The sequence below is a fragment of the Rhea pennata genome, chromosome 19 (genome assembly GCF_028389875.1).
Source record: "Rhea pennata isolate bPtePen1 chromosome 19, bPtePen1.pri, whole genome shotgun sequence".
Taxonomy (NCBI): domain Eukaryota; kingdom Metazoa; phylum Chordata; class Aves; order Rheiformes; family Rheidae; genus Rhea; species Rhea pennata.
This window is the reverse complement of record NC_084681.1, coordinates 12,161,950-12,180,941: the sequence shown is the minus strand read 5'-3', so window position 1 is coordinate 12,180,941 and position 18,992 is coordinate 12,161,950. Positions and strand designations below refer to the sequence as shown.

Genomic DNA, 18,992 nt, shown 5'->3' with positions numbered 1-18,992 from the left:
ACACAAAATTCTAGGTCTGGCTCCAGTATACATTAAATCCTGGAGATAAGTCAGGACAGCTTATTGCAAGGGATTTAGCCCCAAGTATTCTGAGTTCTTTGCGGGTACCTCACACATAGATTGGAAAACGCTTCCAGTGCTGCTGGTGTGAAATGGGGAGATAGAGGCTCCCACTTCAAGGGAAGTAAAAGCAGCTTATACTAGCCTTCAGAGAGAGAGCGCACAAGGGTCCAGCGGAGTAGTGCGCAGGCTAAGCACGGTGTTGCAAAGACATGCAGACTCATAAAGAGTGCTTGTGTTTAGGCCCTGAGCTATAAATATTCCTTTTCAAAAAGACAAAACTGGAAAAATGTCTAAATGTCTATTTTTGCCTCCTCTGCTTCACCCACTCGAAACATTGACATCATACCAAGCTCCTACTGAGACAGAGTAATTCCTGAATCGCAGAGCTGCACAACTGGGCCTGGCATAAATACCGAGGAGAGGAGAAAAGCATCTTTGTAGCCTGGGAGGACAGATGGAGCAGCTCTTGGGGAGGGAGAATTCTTGCATGACAATGCTAATTTTCCCTCCACTCTTTGATTCTTTTGAAAATGCCTGGGCAAAGCTCAAGTGCAGGCTGTCACAGCTTCGCCCTAGACTCCTCTGTGGCTCACCTGAAGCTCGACACTGCTCTGAGCGCCTTCCCAGCCAAATGAGAACAGCTCTCTGATGCCAAAACAGGAGGAGAAGCTAGAACAAAACAGCAGGTTATTCTCTTCAGCCTTCCCCTCAACTTCGTTACCCTGCATGACCAGCTCCAGGCTGTCTGGGAGACAAGTCTGCATCTCAGTGAGGATAAGAGTTTGCAGCAGGCTGCAGCTCTTGTGGACATCACCAACAGCTTTGCAAACAGCTGCAAACTATCTGAGAGCAGCAAGAGCCAACAAGCCCTTCACCTCTGTGTCTGCAGCATCTGCCTTCCTCCTGCACAGGAGGGCAAGAACAGGTTGCAATGCTGCCTGCAACATTTTATGTGAGCCAAGAACTACTAATGATAATTGCTGGCAGCAGCTCAGTTCCCCCAGGGCACAAAAATAAGTGCAAGTACTTGCAGAAGGTTATTACAGTGAGCACTTCCCTGTCAGGAGCTGCTGCAGGCACAGGCAGCTGCATGATGACAGATGAGCCAAGCAGAGAACGCAGACCCAAAACATTTGAGAAATACCATTTTGGAATACCTCGGTGTTAGCCATATAAATCTCCATTTTGATCTCAAACAACTCTTATTTCGCTCTTGCGGAACGAATGCGAGAGACTACTGCCAGCTTTGCTAACGGTCCAGGAGAGCATTCTTAGATCAAAAGTGCCTGCTGACAAGTCCAAAAAGCAGCTGCTCTGCCTATGAGGTTAAAATATTGGACTAGAGACACAAAGAAGCCACACAGAGCCGATCTGAAGATTATGGCCCAGCCACACCGATAAGCAGCCCCTCGCAGCGCCATCGGTTTGGCAGCTTTGTGCCACGCTACCCCTTACACATACTTGAGCTGCAGCTCTTTCAGCCAGGCAGGTGTCTTATTCCAAGATGCTTTTCTACATGTAGAACACACCAGTGACATGCTCTGTGAGGCAGCTCTAGACCATACGAGTACCCAGCCCCCTTCAACAGCTTTGCACCCAGTCAAATACATTAGCCAAGTCCAAAAGCAACATTAAAAGCCTGACTGGGGTCCTAAAGCCACAGAGGTCACCTTTCTTCACACCACCCCTCTTGCCCTGGTCTTGGGTGCTTGCATATCTATGACCACACTCACTCCTGCATAAAATCAATGGATATTTTGCTTAAATAAGGCAGTCAGCACCTGGCTTATATCTCTTTAATGACCTGAGCATCTGGTTTCCATACAGCAGGCTAGGAGTAACCATAATAAAAGTCAGTTAGAGCTACGATTAGCTCCGAGTCCCTGATCTTATAACAACTAAGTAGGTACTGCTACATCTGTTGACAGATATGGGCGGTTGATCCCACCCCACATCCAAAATCTCCTGTTCTCAGTTTCCTTGTGCTGCATCCAACATTACACTCCTGCTCTGCACTGCCATAGCATCTTTCAGTTGGGTATCTCAAAAGGATCCCACACGTGCTGCAAAACCATGAGACAGCATCATCAGGCTGCACAACCTGCTCAGAGACCTTTGCACTCCATCTCCGCTGCCAGTGCAGAGCAGACCAGCTCCAGCCTTGCTACACAGTGCACTTTAGCTCGATGGCTCATCACTTTGAGCCAGCTCTCCAGCTCCATGCTCCTGACTCCTGGTGAGAGCACATGCAAGGAAGCCAATGCTTGATGGTGTTCAGCCTTGGAGGACATGTCTGGAGTACAGAGCTCACTGACACGATTAGTTCTGCTGTTATTCCTGATGCCACCTCCACCCTCTCCTTGTTGCACTGGCCAGGCAGATGCCACATGCTGCTATGCAAGTGCTAGCTAACATCATGGAGAAAATTTATTTCCTACAACTGTTTTTCCCTTTAAGCATTTTGGGTCTCCAAATTAACACTCATCACTTTCAACTGGCATCAGATATATCCCTCAAAATATTCTATTAGTAATACTGGGTTCATTGAGCTGAAAGCTAGAATTACCACTCTGAGGTATTACAGCTTTGGGGACAATCCCTTTAGCTTGAATGAGAATGAAAAAGCCAAAGTTTCCTGTGGAAAGAAGTTACTAAAAAATTCATTTTAAGAGTTGCCAAAGCCAGCAGGTTTTCTTCAGCCACTGCTTTATCACATCATACGTATTTGACTGTTTCTGGTCTATCCTTTTAATTCATTTACATATCAAGAAGCAGCATTTCAACCTTCTTGAAAGAAGCAATGTGCTTGTTCTATACCATTTCTTACCATAAAGCTGCCTAAGAATAGCACTGGCTTTTCACCTGCAGAACTCGAAGGCCATTCCCCAAGGGAGGGGGTGTAATAGCAAGAATTGTTTAATGCAGAGGTATGAACAGAAATCTCGGCACCAGTGAAGGCCTTGCACACGAATAAGCAGCAAGGCAGATATTTTCTTTCCCCAGTGGAAGAGCACTGGCCAGGCACCCTAACTTTGTACATCCACCACCCAACTGTTTCTCAAGTAATCACATCAGCAAATAAGTAGGTAAGCACATGACATCACACCATCTCTTTTCCAGGATCACTGTGCAATAAACAGAAAAGTCAGAGGGAAGAGCTGGAAACTACAGTTTATTTATTTATTCCTAGTTTTGTGGCTTGCAACCAAAGCTGCAGGTTGGCAAGCAAGACAAATTGCTAAACCTGGGTCTTGTGATCTGCTGCATCTATGTGCGCACAGGCACGAGGGGGTGGGAGTAACTCAGGGCTAGAAATAGGGCAGGGGACAGATTTATTAACATATTCACAGAAAATAACTTATTCCCTCTCTTTTCTTTTATTTTCCAGTTCTTTGCATCTTTCCTGCAGAGGTCTGGCAGTGTTTTGCAAAGCATTTAGGCAAGCAGCAGCATTAGCCTTATCTTCACCAAGACAGAAGGATCTGCCAGTAGCAGCCAGGTATAGCCCACAAGGTGCAGCAGCAAATCCTGCCTGTTATTAGATCTCTAACAGCCTATTTGCAGTTGCTTATAGCTTTATCAAAATTTGCCAGGCCAAATGGCTTCCTCCAGCAAATCTCTAATTTTGGTGAGAAAAGAATTTTTGCAAAACATCTCGTTCTGGATACATTCAAATGATCTGGTGCTTCATAAGTCCTTACAGAAGAGGGATCTGAAATTAGTCAGAAGCTATTGCCATGTTAAAGATGTGCCTTTTGCTGCCTTCGTGATGGATTCCTGACTGCATTTGCTTGAGTTCGGAACTGTAGAAACACTAGGCCACACGCTCCCAGCAGAGAACTAACAGGCACTAGGGGATTGAGCCCTCCAGGCACACCAGCATGCCAGATACACTGGCACTCTATAACCCGCTTCTCCAGAGCCTCCTGCTGTCTCCCAAACCTTCTCCTTACCAGTGTTCAGGCTGGAGAAGAATCCACCTCTCAGGTACGTGCTTACAGCATCTTTAAATGAGGAATCCTGTTTAGACCCTGCCTTACTCAACGCACAGGACAGACCTTTCATGATCTCTAGAGTGAAAGTTGGAAGGACTTAATGAAGAAGAGTGACAAGGACAGAAAGGCCAAATCATGGTCCTGAGAAATAGGATGCAATGATTAACCAAGCCAAAGAGTAACTAGATGATGCCAGACTTCAAAAACAGTTATAAATGTAGTATTTTTCATTATTTAGGATCTCCAGCTGCTGATGACACAAATATATGCTTCATAGTGTCACATAAGGCCAAGGGGGGAGGGGAGGGGGGGGGTCACATCTTCCTCAGTAGTTTTGACCTTAGTCTCTCTGTACTTCATCTTCCCATCTGTAGAAGAAAGGAGAAGCAACTCATCTACCTGCGGAGTGCTCAGCTGCATTGCTGAGCCGTCTCTTAATTCACTTGTGTGTATGAAAGTATTGAATACTCAAGTATCCTACACACAGGCATACACCTATACACAGGCAGAGCAAGTGCTGGCAGCTTCCACAGAACTCACAATCTAAGGGCAGACAGATCAGGGTGAAGGAGAGGATTAAAATTCAGGTAAACTCTCGGTTCATATGGCCCTCATGGTTTCTCTCTCCTCCAGTCCATGCTCTGCCAGTGACACACAGCTCCAGGAACACAGAAGGGATACTGGCTTTCTCAGTGCACTTTTCTCTTCCTCCGCTGCTGCCCAGCATCTCATGTGGATGCTGGCACCAACACAGACGATGTCGAGAGGCCATTACCCTCAGCCAAATCCCCGCAGTGGCTGCTGGCACTCAGCGCCAATGCAAATGGGGTCACAAGACTGAGCAGAGAACTGGGCCACGTGTGTGCCTGACAGCATGGGTGTTCAGGCATTTGCACCCCCGTCTCATGCTTCTCCATTGCCCCCTTTGTGGAGTGCTTCCAGGACTCTCAGCAGCAAGGGTCTGGGGATGCACATGAAACCAGGTGCGTAGGATGGCTTACAGCTTTCTTCAGATCTGCAAAAGCGCAGGTGGGCCTGAATGGGTCAGTCTGAGAAGGAGAAGTGATAGTATTGCCTTTTGCATTTGTCTTTCCTTCCACTTTTAACACTTTTAAGAAAAGGGTGAAAAATCTAAGCATTGTTTGCAGAGTAGTTTAATACACTCCAGACTTGAGTCATCCTTTTCTTTGTTTCTAGCTGTGGATGGATGATTTCCTCTTGCTGGAACTTAGGAAGGAGCTACATGGTAACACACGCAAGGGAGGTTTCCTAGCAAAAATTACCCTATTGCATATACTCTGTGACAGCAAACTGCTCTCAACGTTAGACTTGGCCTTTCCTACAGAGTCCTTAGCAATCTCATCAGAACAGCTACTTCCACTGAGCTGTGATGGCACTTGGGTTTTCTCTGTCAAATCCATTTCTGGAGGTACTCCACTCTGCTTTCCTCCCACTGTGTGGACAGATATAGTCTTCCTCAGCTCATCTTGCTCAACAAACATCTTCACCACAGGGGCTGTGTGGGTAATGTAGGCTGGCCATGGATGGTGATGCTCAATCAGGTGGTTGGGCAGGCCCATGTTGACTGAAGGCAGGGCATTTTCTGGAATCCAAGAAACAGAGACACCATGAAAGTGTGGCACCCACGGTTGGTTATCTTTTGGCTTCTTCTGTCTCTCTGGAAAGGGCAAAAGAGAAGAATAGCCTTCACTGACACCAAGGATGCCCTTCATATAAGGCATGGTCTGGAATCAGTGAGGGCTTTGCTGCAGTCTGAGAGAGCCAACGCAGTGCTCTGGGAGAGCAATGCAGCACCTGCTAAATGCTCTCCATCATGATTCATTCCAGCCCCCAAACCCTATACAACAAATATGGATGTTGTCCATCATTTCTAGCTGTTGTGCTTTTATTATACTTGGGTGTGAGGTTTGGCTGCACTGAGTAAGGAGGAGCTGCAGAAAGTCACTATTACCCTGAAAGGCCTGTTAGGAAAGAAAAAAGGCAAACAGAGCAGTCCTCATTTCTGCAGCTCTGACCAACAGCCAAGATGACGGACAACAGAGCAAGACCACACTGAAGGTCTTTCCAGTCTCAGCTCTTTGCCCTAAACACTAAACTCAGTCTTGTAACTCCAACATGAAGCCACAAGGTTGGTAGAAAAGATTAGACCGAGTCTACCTGTGAAATGTCTGTCCAAGGGGGGCAAATTTACACACAAAATCCTCCCCCACCAGGGAGGGATCAAACAGATCCTAGCAAACCAGATCATTTGTATTCTTAGTATTCTTAAATACAATGTTTGTCATAAAACCAGCTTATTTTGCTTAGATCTCATTACTCCTTACACAGCGCACAGGCAGAATTTTCTACCTGAATTTAATATATCGGTTTTATTAACTCTGCCACTATAACAGTAATTACAACTAAATAGTCAAAGTAGTAAAATCTGATCTTGCTTAGCACAAGCAACTAAGACAAGATAAACATTAGGAAAAAGCCTTGCTGATCAAGACTCCCCTGAAGGCTGATCTCTGTCAAAGCAGCAAAATCCCATGCTACAGCATATTTAAAATTGGTTTGAACCAAGCTCTGAACAACAGCCTGCAGGCAAGAAAGGAAGGATGAACCAAAGACAGAGCAACTATCCTGCAAGCAGGTATTTAAAATGAAATCTATGTTTAGAAAGAGTCTGAGAAACCCCTACTCATGGTGGACATGGCAGTCCTAAGAGAGCATCGTTCCACCTTCACTCCTTAATTGTCCTCAAAAAGGAGTTGAAGAAGCAGCTGCTGAGGAGGATGGCAAAAGGCAGGACATGGTCTTATTAAAGAGCAAAGCTGTTTGGTTTATGGATGCTTGAAGCCCAGCCCAAACAATGGTAAATCCTCCTCCTTAGCTGCTAAGGAACGATTTCACGCAGGAAGAAGGGCCAATAAATACTCAGCCCCTCTAGCACCACTCATCAGAGGCTCTTGGAGCATCTAGCAGCCCCTGCTGCACCTCTCTGAGCTCCTGGCACAAAGAAATAATTTTAGAAAGCTCTAAAAATGATGTGCCGCTTAAGATCATCTTCTGCTGAAATTGCGGGGCCAGAAGGGCCTTGCCACGTCTGGTGATGAACCACTTCTCTTGGGGCGTGGGGAATTTGTTGTTGCGTAAGCCAGGCTCCACTCACACTGCAGGATAGCTCGGCCCTTCCCGGCCGCCCTCCTCCTCCGCCTTCCTGGCGCTCCCTGCTGCCGGCCCCTCCGCCTTCCTGGCTATAACCCGACGCTCACTGCCCCGGTGAAAATACGAATTTTCTTTGCAGGCTGGGGGCATGCGTTTAGGTTTTACTCCCTCCTCTGCATTAAAGCGCGTTCTCCTGAAATCCCCAGCCTTCCTCCCAGCAAGGGTAACATCAGCAAATCGGGACCCCATGCGTGTCACTCGGTGGAAAGGCTTGCGTAAAAAGTGCTGACGTCCGTCTGCTTTCCCGAGCTGCGCTTTTATTCGTGCTGTGACAACTCCGTAATAAGGTTAGTCAACAGACAGACAGCCGGACAGCAGGGTAGCGGCTTACGGAGCGAATGGCCCCAGGCTCTTCCCTACCTCTATAAATAGAAACAGTCTGACATGCGCTCATGAAAAAGTTTCCATATACCCCCCCCCCCCAAAAAAAAAAAAAAAAAACTCACAGAAATCATGCTGCTCTAAAGTCACTCTGTTATACACCTATCCTGCACTCACATTCAGCTTTACAGTCAGAGAAATCCAAACCAAGAAAAAAAAATCTTGTTTTAAATTACAGCCTTTGAGACAAAGTGACACACTGTTCTGAAAGAAAATGGTTATTTTGACAACCCGTGAGGAGCCATGTCTCTTTAAATGGTTGAACTCTTCTGTTCTGACTGCTAGTAGAGTTTTTAACCCTTCTTTGTTACAGAGCTATTGTTGTTACTATTTTACAACTTAGCTTGTCAGGCCAAAAAACACTACAAGAGAGTAAAAAACAAATCCTATTAAAGGACAATTATTTTCCAAATGTTTCAGAGGGCTAGAAAATTTTGGCTTGGCTCATGAAAGCAAGGCTGGACAGTTGAGTAACCCCACTGCCTGCTCCGTGCCAGAAGGAACCCAAATGCACCTCAAACATCTGCACTGTGGAAAATGCACAAGCATGAGAGTGAACTCAAACGTTGCACTGGAAGTGCTGCAGCCCAGTGGGTAAAACAGCAGAATTTGACCCCAAACACAACAATAACAAGGCACAAGACAAACTGATCTGGAGTCATTCCCCTCCGCTTTTACAGACTGTAGATCAGGTCTTTAAAAATGCAGGATAAACACACCAAGTAAAACCTGGGCACTCAGCCACCCCACAGGGCTGAGCTGCAAATTTAATTCGGCAATAACAAAGGACACGGAAAGAACGGCGTGCACCTCCGAGGCACAGCAAAACCTCACAGCCTGTTCCCAGGGCCAGACTCAAAGTGCCATGCAGCAAAGCAGCTGCAGGACGGGTGCTGGGGATCAGCAGGAGGAATGCACAGGCAAGCGACACCATCTCCTGACACAGTAAACTCGAGCATGGCGCTGGCAAGGACTGTGCTGCACAGGGATAGCGAGGCATCGCTGCTTGTAGCCCCAAAATCAAGTATGCTAGATGCTTTGCAGAGTAAACACAAAAGACCTGGCTCAGTCCTTTGTCCAAACAATGGGGCAACAAAAGGCAAGGAAGGAGCTCAAGGAGGTGGTGGAAGAAAGAAGCACAAGGGATACGGCAACAGCGGGAGGGTTTGACCCACACCCCTTGCTTGCAAGCCTATTGTTTTTGCTGGAATATTTACCTCTGCTGCACAAAGCTAGATGTTCCCAGCTCAAAGCCTTTTTTTTTTTTTTTTTTGATGTAAAGAGCTAATCTCATAAATTAGAAGTAGGAGGACATGCACGTGTCAAGACGTAGCTCTCCTAATATCTTCTTATGTTTACAAAGTGTTATTTTGACCCTAGATAAATACTGGTGCTTATGATGTTCACATAGGTTGGGCTTTCGAAAGGGCCTTAGACTCAGCTATGTTGCTTAATTGCTATAGCATCATCTCATGAACAGCATGTGCAAACCAAAAGAGGTTTTCATAATTTTGTTCATACAGCACAAAAATGTGGTGTGACCAACAACAATCCAGTTCAGACATTTGATGAGATAGTGTCTGGTGACAGAGTCACAGGGAGGGTATTTGGATTCTGGTCAGGAGAGCTTTCCCAGGTAGTTATTTACCCGATCGGGGTGCTCTGATGGAAAAAAAAACCTCAGATGAGGCCCCATATCTGATTGAAAGTGGCCCACACCGGAGTGCCGAGACATGGGCTGGTGACAACACAAATCCCAGGTGTTTCTCCTTTGATCTTATCTCCAGCCTTTCCCAAATCAGCAGTAACAAGAGGATTTCCAGAGAGAGCAGAGATGAGCATGACACTGCCAACACAGTCCACCCAGATCCATCAAGGCTCCCCTGCTTTTACTTGGCTAGGTACTTTGTGAAGGCTACTACAGAAATGACTCAACATTCACACCAAGGGGCAAGAGAGGAGACAGCCGGATGCCATGACAGTGCTGTGAGCTGCATATAGGAACACAGAGCACTGCAAAGATGCCACCAACAGCCAGTTTGGAGAAGACAGCATCTCAGAGCAAAACGAGATGAGATCATTAACCACCATTTGTTATTTACTGCTTGTGTTTGGCTACAGTCTGAAAAGTGATTTCAGAGCCCAGAGAGAAAAGGCTCTGCAGCATCCCTGGAAATCCTCTAAGCATATCAGCTCCTTTGCTTCATAAGGAGCTGCTAATAAGAACTGCCTCCTGGACTGTCCTGGTATACCAGCGAAGACTTTCCAGAGTATAATTAGATTTATTTCCTCCCTGCTGTGGTTACAGGACTATTGTCTGCCATTGCAGGTGCTCTATGAATTTGGCCTAGGATTTATCTGAAGCTGCCCAAGATGAGAAATCTGGTCATGAACTACTCCAATGGGAAGTGGTCCAACAAAATCATTTCCCTTTCTGATGCCAGTTCTGGATTCTCACCTGCAAGAGGTCCAGGACACACCAGAAAGGAATTGTCGCATTCCCGCCAGACCATGGTTTCCAGTGACAAACACAATCCTAGCACAGCCTGCCTCTTAACAGAGGCCAGCTCAGTGTCAGGGATGCTCCAGTAGATGCCACTATGGAATTGTCCAAGTAACACACGCTGTGTTCCTCTGCACACTCAGTTGAAGATGGTTTTCAAGAGACTAATTTTGACCTGCCATACACCACAGATCCTGGCCTGCTATCACACACTACCAGCCCAGTTGCACAGCTCTCCACAAACTGCTGAGGAAACATCACTATCACATACACCACAGCCACCAGCTTGGTGACTCCCTGCAGCTGCAATGAGTGCCAAGATGTTTTTCCTTGAGAGCAAACAATTTCCTTTAGTCTCTGCTTCCAAGACATTCTATTTGAATCTTTCACCCAGGAGGTCTTTCTGGATTCCTGCTACCTCAGAGAATAAGTTTTGCTGTCCATCCTTGTTTATAGGTGCACAGCAAGAGGAGGCAACCAGGTTGTGCAAGGTTCTCCACTTGCAGCCCATCCCTTGCTCTCATTGGTCTCACAAATTAAGTACACTCCTGTACTCATCGATTCCCTTTCCTGGCGTAACAATAAATGCCAAGCAGAGATAGATCCTGCCTAAGTAGCAAGATCATTGCTTCACAATAGCAATGATTACAAGATTTGACTGTTAAGGGCATCAGTGCACCTAGTCTCATCAGGTGTGTCTGTAAAACAATCTCAGCATCCTCCCTCAGCTGGGGCAATCAGGAGCATCTGAGCTGAGAGACAGCCCCTATAGCACAGGGTTATCAAAAAATTCAGCCTGCAGTGCTGAATTTGAGATCTTCATATGAAAGTGCTAGCCCTGGAATAAAATCTTCCACCTGGGTATTTTCTAAAGAGGGCCTAACATACTGTATAGACTAGGACTGCAAAAATACCCTAGGTTAACTTAACTTTCTTCTACTGAAATAAAACTCATCCCATCCACCAAATGCTGTCCACAAAAGCACTAATCAAAGATTTTTTACTGTCATCAAGGGAACGGTATCTAAGCAGAGTAATTTAGGAGTCTGATCTAACTCATGAGCAATGGACAATGCTCCAGCAGCATCCACCCAATCTGGCAGGCAGCAACAGCCTACAGCAACTTGTCATGTAGGAACACAACACCATGGGTCTCCACCTTGCTTGCTGGAGGAGCCTGTGCAGTGCAGCTCCCTTTAGGAAGGAGGCCAAGAAGCGCTCCTATTTAAGGTGAGTAAAAGCCTGCCAGCCTTTTTAACCAGCAAAGGGAGATCAAACCTGTTTGGGCTTGCAAGGCAAAGGCAGCTTCAGATCAGACTGCAGCTTGCTTGCTTGCTTGCTTCATACCTGACCAAGTTTTGGTCCTATTAATGTCGGGGGGGGGGAGGGGGTTGCTTGAGGACAGTCTCTGTTTTGAGACACGTGTATATGTGTGGGCATTACATTTTACAAGAATACCAATTCTACACCTGTAGCTGTTCTTCCTGGAAATATGTTGACTGACAGATCTTTACAAGCCTCTCCGTTACTGAGAGCTCTCCAGTCTGATCAAGAGAGTCAGCCGAGTCACTTCACATGGACACTCCAGTCCTACTCTTTGGCATTTCTGAATGATCTCTGAAACTTTCCCAGAGTCTTGGGGCTTCAGATCCCAACACAAAGGCACAGTTTCTAGGTTTCCATATGTTGTGTGCATAGGAATATGTCTGCAGCTTTCCAGAAACTGGAGGGCATGTTATTTATACTCTTCAAGCTAACATCAAGGGAATTCACTACACAATGTCCTCCATTTCCCCTGGGGCAACTTGTGATCCAGTGTGAAAACCAAGAACAGTCTCCGAGCTTAGGTCTGTGCAGGGTCTGCAAGAGTTTCCAACACCAAAACACAAGGGGGAAGGAAAGTTTTTCATACCCTTCCTACAACCATACAGAGGCTCACCATAGCTTTGTCCACAAGCCCCACAGAGCAGAACCATTTCTTAGATTCAGCCTAGCATTTGTAAATTCGTTCAGTCCAGAATCAGATCCTAAGTCCCCCTTTGGACACAGGCGGAACACCATTCCTGTCCAGCCTGAACTGTACTCAAGTGCCTTGCTGGATAAGCAGCAGCCAGACCAGAACCTCAGACTGACTCAGGTCCCTTCATGCTGATTTGGTGATGCAAAGCTCCAGCCACCTCAGTCTAACTAGACTACTAAATCAGATTCACATTTTTTGGACACCACAGCAGCACACTTCAGAGAATTAAACTGAAAAGACTCCTCAAACAATGATTCTTTGTGAGCCAGTGTATAAAAATGAATAGTATCAGAACTTTACAATAAAGGTTACCAAGAACCAGATTGCTACCTTTCAAAGGAAAAATTGGGGTACACACAGTCAGTTTTCAACTCAAATCAAATGCTTAAATATCAAGATACTGACAGTCAAAAGTCTGAATTTTTGTTTCCAAAAAAGCAGCAATTAACAGTGCCATGAGCTTCATAGGCAAAAGGGGAGTCTGCATTCATGAGCAGACAGATATACAGAAGTAACAGTGTGCAGTGAGCACAACTTTAAATTATTAACATAATAGAACATTAAAAATATGCTAAGCTTTGTTCAGGTCAAAAATGAATTGAATATGACTTACCCTCCTTTTCGAGTTTTATCAAGTTACTTCAAATTAACACTCTAGGCTGCTCTACTGCATACTCCCCTCCACATTGTTTCCTTTTCAGATTTTCTTTGTACATCTTACAAATCTGAAAGAAAACCATAAAGTTCTGCTGCTAAAAACCTTGGTCTATAAACATTTCCCCGTAATCTGCAAGCCTCTACTGATGGCACCCTAGGGAGCTGCTAGCAGGGAAATAGTAAGGTAACAGCCACTGTTTATTTTATCCTCTCCTCCTACAGGTGAAGATATTTAGTGTAATAAAAGGAAAGAGAGAAACAGTTTCCCAAGAGATAGGAGGGAGGGCTGCTTTTTATGAGACGTTTAAGTCATAAAGCACCCAATGCTTTGCTTCATGCTAGAGCTCATGCAAGTTTTACTTCTAAGAGAGTTGCTGGCAGTGGGACAATTTTCACACTCTTATATTTAGAGAGACTTGCCTGAAAAATAGCCAAGGCTGTCACATATAAATCAGGTTGCTCTGACAGTGCCCAGAACAAGTAGTAAAAACAAATGAGGGGGAAATGAAATTACATGCTGCAAAGAGAACTTTGAAATAATAAGCCTTTTATTTGTATTTTTAAAAGCTCACAATAATTACAGCTATTTTTTTCTTTTGTTCTTTCATTTGTTTTTAAGTCGGGCCCTGGTGACAGGCTCTAGGCCCCCAAACTCTGGTTCCTATTCATTTGACTTTGGCCATGTGGTTTCCATATTCTCAGTTGGGGCATGCTAACTCATGGGAGCCAATGGCCTCCCAAGACCAGGGTGGAGAAGGGAGAAGTAGCAACTGTTAGTTTACTCTGGGTTTGGGAACCAACCCAGTGCAAGCACGTCTCTTCCAATGGACTTGCAAGGCATAGCTATTCCTATAGCACAAGGCCAATCCATAGCACGCACTGAAGTCAGTAGAAAGGATTTTGTCTTCAGTGGGCTTTGGAAGGAGATCCAGATTTTTGCCTTTTGCTGATATGAGATTTTTCCACTGAATGGGAGCATCTGTTTATGTCCAAATCCATGTATGAAAAATGCTGATATGGAGACAGAAAGACATCATAGCCATACTTGTAGACCAGAATTTCCCTAAAGAGATAGGCATCTTGCTTTTATCAGTACATGCTGCAGCTCCTTCATCAGCAGGGGTTAACCTAGAGCCCACTGTAACACAACCAGACTCATCCTAAGTTAAAAGATTTTTTTTTTATTAAAAAGAGAGAGAGAGAAGGAAGAAATTTCCCACCATACAAGTTTTCCACACTGGAAAGAGTCACTGATGAACTGATAAGTCCTAGTGCTTCAGACAGATCATAGATTTGAGCAGACCTTGGGCTCTGCAGTTTTATCCCCCACTCTTCCCTCACAGCCTTTTTAGTCCTGTGCTTTTCTCAGCCACTGCATCCTCATAAGCTTGCCCCTTCTCTGCCCCACATCCCAGGGATGGGACCCACATGAGTCCCTGCACGAGAGCTCGCAAACACTGTCCACTGTGGTGCATTCCACACAAGAGTGGAAGGGAAAGACTAGATGGAAAGAAATACCTTAAACGTCAGTACGCTGTTCAAGGAAAACATTGCCCCAACCTCTAGGAAGAGGATTGCAGTTAGTGAGATGCACAAGATGCATTACACATTACAAATGCACTATGACAGGTGGGATTTTACTAACAGTTGAATAGACTGATCTGCAAAGGGGCATATCTTAATGCTGCATCTTATCTCTTAGCTTAGTCTATGTTGCCAGGGAATTTTCAGAACATGAACTTTTTCCCTTCAAAGTTCCTATCCAAATATTTTTCAGCAACAGAGAAATGAATTGTATTTTGCCAGAAGAGAAGCCAACTTCAGACCTTACTAGTCCTGTACAACTCAACAGCAGCTCGCTCTTGTGTTCAGCAGGGTTTTTATTTGACCCCCAGTGACAAGCCAGATGGAACAGCAACTGTGAGAAAAACTGCTGGAAACTGAACAAAGCTGATGAAAGGATAAGAGTAACAAAACTGGTCTTTATTCATTCATCTGATTTTACTGTTCGAAATTCTCCATAAACTGCTTGCAACCCAAACTCCTCCCCATACATGTCAATCAAGAAGCTGTACAATAAGGATGGAAAGAGTTCACCACTAGCTTGGAAAGGATCAGCAGAGAAAGATCAATAGAAGAGGCAGTAAAGAGGATTGAGAACCTGGGATCCCCATGTCAGATCTGCCTGCTATAGAAAATCTGAGGTGCCAAGAACACAATAAAGAACTAAATGGAAGAAATACAGCTTAATAAATATTTTCTTCATCTGTTTATTTCTAGACGAATCTGCCCTAACATTCAACAGGGTTAAAAGATGCCTGTCTGTTGTCTCCAAAGGGCTTCAGGTCAAGCAAAAGTTGAACCACCAGGTAAACTGTGACGACATGAGAGTGATTAGCCAAGATCCTGCTCCAGGCCAGCAGATACAGTCACATCTCCCCAAATGCTTCTGAAAGGTGCCAAGGTGGGGAAGCAATGCATGAACCTACATGAATTACATCCTTTCCACTGTCTCACCTATCGGGAGAGCCACATTGCCAAGCATGGCCTTAACCCCAGTATCTGCATTTGGTTAAAAGGATCAGATCCCTACCCTAACGGGCCATGAATTTTGACAAATTGGCAGTGGGACATAAAAGAAACCAGAAGTTAGTGTTCCTCCAGTGCAGTAATTTGTAGGCACTACATCCTCTGAGTTTTACAGGACATGTTTTACGATACAGCCAGTGATATATTAGGTTACACAGTTAAAAAGGAGAACAGGAACATTGAATAGTGCACGTGCGCAGTGCAGCTGAATGAACAATAACCACAGGAACGTTGCTAGCAATGCCAGGATCTATTTTATTTTACTTTTCAGACAACGCTTTTGCTTTTAATTTTTCTTCTTAAAAGGAGGAGAAACGGGGAGGCAGCATGTTAAAGAAAAAAAAGAAAAGAAAAGAAAAACACTGAAGGACAAAAGTCGTTCATGTTACATCTGAGAAGCTCTAAGGTATATATACAAACAGGAATTAAAATAGAAGGGGCAGTTTCTCAGCTGCTCTCATCTGTGCCTTGCTGTTAGTTTGACAGTCACTTACATCAGGGAAACATCTGACCGCAAACTGTTAGGAACCTAAAGCAGGATGGACAATACCAAGGCAAGGGCAGAAAGAGACCCTAGGCCAGACTGGCGTCAATCAGGAGAGTTCAGTGGCTGACTTGGAGTTATGCTCATTTCTGTAAGCGAGAATTTGGCCTCCTCCTATCAGACAAGAAACATTCCTGTGAACCAAGAGCTGGGAAACTGTTCATTTCCCCCCAAAAAGGCTTTAGTTGCCTTTCTTGCTCCCCAAGATTTTGTGGCCTACTTTCCTCCAGCTAGACCTGCACCTTTCCACGTGCACCACAGGGCCAAGCACCAAAGCTTTCATGGGCCACACTGAGCGCAGGCCACACAACTCAGTTGCCTTCAGGATACTTATTTCTGCAGGCTTTGACCTAACCCTTGGTGCATCCCACAGCCCTTCAGCCCAGCCTGCAGTACAAACCCTGTCGGAAGGGAAAGAGCTGGTCATGCTGTCCATCCTGCAAGCACACAGCCCCATGCCCCAGCAAGGGGAAATACCAAGCTGGGAGAGCAGCCTCAGAGCACAGATATTCAGGGGAAAGTGCTTGTTTATGTGAAAAGACAAGGCGGCAAATAGTTGACATTAAGATTTCGGGGAGGCAGTGGGACTGGGCTATTTCTTTCAGTTCTCACACAAAAGGATCTTTTTTGTCTCACTATAAAACAGAAACTACATTGATGGCCAGGGAAGGGTCTGTGGAATTTCTGTGGATTTTTTCCCCCTCGGAGACACAATGATCCGTGCTCCAAAATGACAAAGTAGGATGCAAAGGACAAGATGTTCATATGTGGCTCCGAATCCGCCTCTGAACTTCTTTTGGTCCCCCGCTGCCACCCTCCTCAAATCTTTTGCCTCTAAAAAGCCATTGCTGCTTCTCAGTCCTGATCTGCTGCTGGTGAAGTCAAGGGACTGCAGACTAGAGACATCCTGTGCACACAGGTGTGACCTGAGCTACACCTCCAGCGAGCACCTTAGAAAGCAACAGCATGCTTTCACCCAAGAGCCAAGCATGGTCCTGGTTTGGAAGGGATGGACAAAGCCCCCATCCCTCCATCGCACAGCACATGGGACCAGAATATGGTCCCTGGAGCCTCCAGGTGCCCCAGGTGTCTGCTAGCCTTGGTCCTGGCTGCTTGCCTGACACCTGTCCACTCCTTATCCCCTGCTGCTGCCCAGCAGGCAGACTCTCCAGATGCGTTTAACCCCTGCTCAAGCACCCAGCATCCAGGTTCTCAAGAGGTCACACAGCCATTGAAGCCAAGCCTAGAGACAAGACAAATACCAGTAGTTTTGTTTTCTGAGCCTTTGATCTTTGGACTCCTGTTCCCACATTCACAAGCACCCTATTGCTAACTGTTTGTTGCCTTGCACCTGACTAATAACTCACATTTTGAGCCATAGCTTCATGGCCTAGATAGGCTGCCTTGACTTTGTCCCATGTGAGTCTCCTCCAACTTCAGCCATTCCAAAGAGGGGCACATCCAGCCCATGCCAGCCTTCTGGACTCCTGCCAGAGCCAGCAGTAAGAGGCCAGTGTCTCCAGGCAGTAACACATCCAACCCGGCCAAGACCTCACAGGCTAAGGTGAGTTCACCTCCCTTGCTGGCCCGAGAAAAGGACAACTTGCTGAGACTGATGCTACCCAAACAGTTCAATTAAATAAAGATCATAGAGAGTAATTATAGAATGAGAAGGTTGGAGGGGACCTCTGGAGATCATCTAGTCCAACCCTCAGCATAGCCCATACGGGCGTTGAACCCCCAACCTCGGCATTAGCAGCACCACACTGTCACCAATTGAGCTAAACCTGCCAAACAGCTCAGAATGATGACCCATCGTACTTCTTAGCATCATCTCCTCTACATTGCCCACATCCTTACGTCAACTAAACATCAACACGTGTTGTCCTTAGCCATCTCCCTTAGTGCCTACTTATCCCATCTGCCCTTGCGTCTGCTATAGCATTCCCCATAGAAACCCCCAGATCAGCCCATCTCCTCTCCCACTGCTGAACCATTCCTGTCTTAGTGAGCTCCCAGAATACACATGCTGCCATCTTCACTAGTGTTTTTTCTGACAGTGTTGAAGCTGCCTGTCAGTGCTGTTTTGGGAAAGTGTTACACAACTCAGTGCAGTTTTGCCCTCAGATATTTCCTGTACCAGTGTTCAGATCTTAGTCCTTTCCAATGCCAAAACAGTCAGACAAATGCAGTGAAGACATTAGCCAAGAGACACTGTGGATAGGGTAGCTGTGCAACATGGTGGAGCTCTTCTCCCATTCACTCATCTTTGCAAAGGTATAGAGATTTCATAGAATCAGTAAGGTTGGAAGGGACCTCTGGAGATCATCTAGTCCAACCTCCCTGCTCAAGCATGTTAGACAGGGTTGCATACAGGCAGGCCTTGAATATCTCCAGAAAAGGAGACTCCACAACCTCTCTAGGCAACCTCTTCCAGTGCTCTGTCACTCCCACAGTGAAGAAATTCCTCCTCACATTCAGATGGAACTTCCTGTGCTTCAGTTTTTGCCCATTGCCTCCTGTCTTGTCACATGGGACAACTGAAAAGTTTGTCCTCATCCCCTTGACACTCTCCCTTCAGATACTTATACACATTGATGAGATTCCCCCCTCAGTCTTCTCTTTCCCAGGCTGAAGAGGCCCAGCTCTCACAGCCATTCCTCATAGGGCAGATGCACCAGCCCTCTGATCATCCTCGTAGCCCTACATTGGACTCTGTAGTAGCTCTGTCTCTCTCTTGTCCTGGGGAGCCCAGAACTGGACGCAGTACTCGAGAGGAGGCCTCCCCAGGGCTGAGGAGAGGGGCAGGATCACCTCCCTCGACCTGCTGGCAACAATCTTCCTAACGCACCCAAGGATACCATTGGTCTTCTTGGCCACAAGGGCACACTGCTGGCTCGTAGTCAACTTGTCATCCACCAGCACTCCCAGGTCCTTCTCTGCAGAGCTGCTCTCCAGAAGGTCAGCCTCCAGCCTGTACTGGTGCCTAGGGTTATTTCTCTCCAGGTG

The 18,992-nt window shown here is 46.0% G+C and overlaps 1 protein-coding gene and 1 long non-coding RNA gene across 2 annotated transcripts in view; one reads left to right on the top strand and one right to left on the bottom strand.

Moving 5' to 3' along the window:
* Positions 1-12,867, bottom strand: part of TEKT3 (tektin 3) — a 74,675-nt gene extending 61,808 nt beyond the window's left edge. Inside the window, exon 1 of the mRNA XM_062591671.1 lies at positions 12,807-12,867. The gene's annotated coding sequence lies outside the window, so the exon portion shown is untranslated. The remainder of the gene's footprint in view (positions 1-12,806) is intronic.
* On the top strand, positions 11,290-15,094 carry LOC134148961 (uncharacterized). The gene is made up of 2 exons (XR_009960317.1): positions 11,290-11,403; positions 14,628-15,094. It is a non-coding gene; the product is annotated as an uncharacterized LOC134148961 (long non-coding RNA).
* Positions 15,095-18,992: the final 3,898 nt, after the last annotated feature.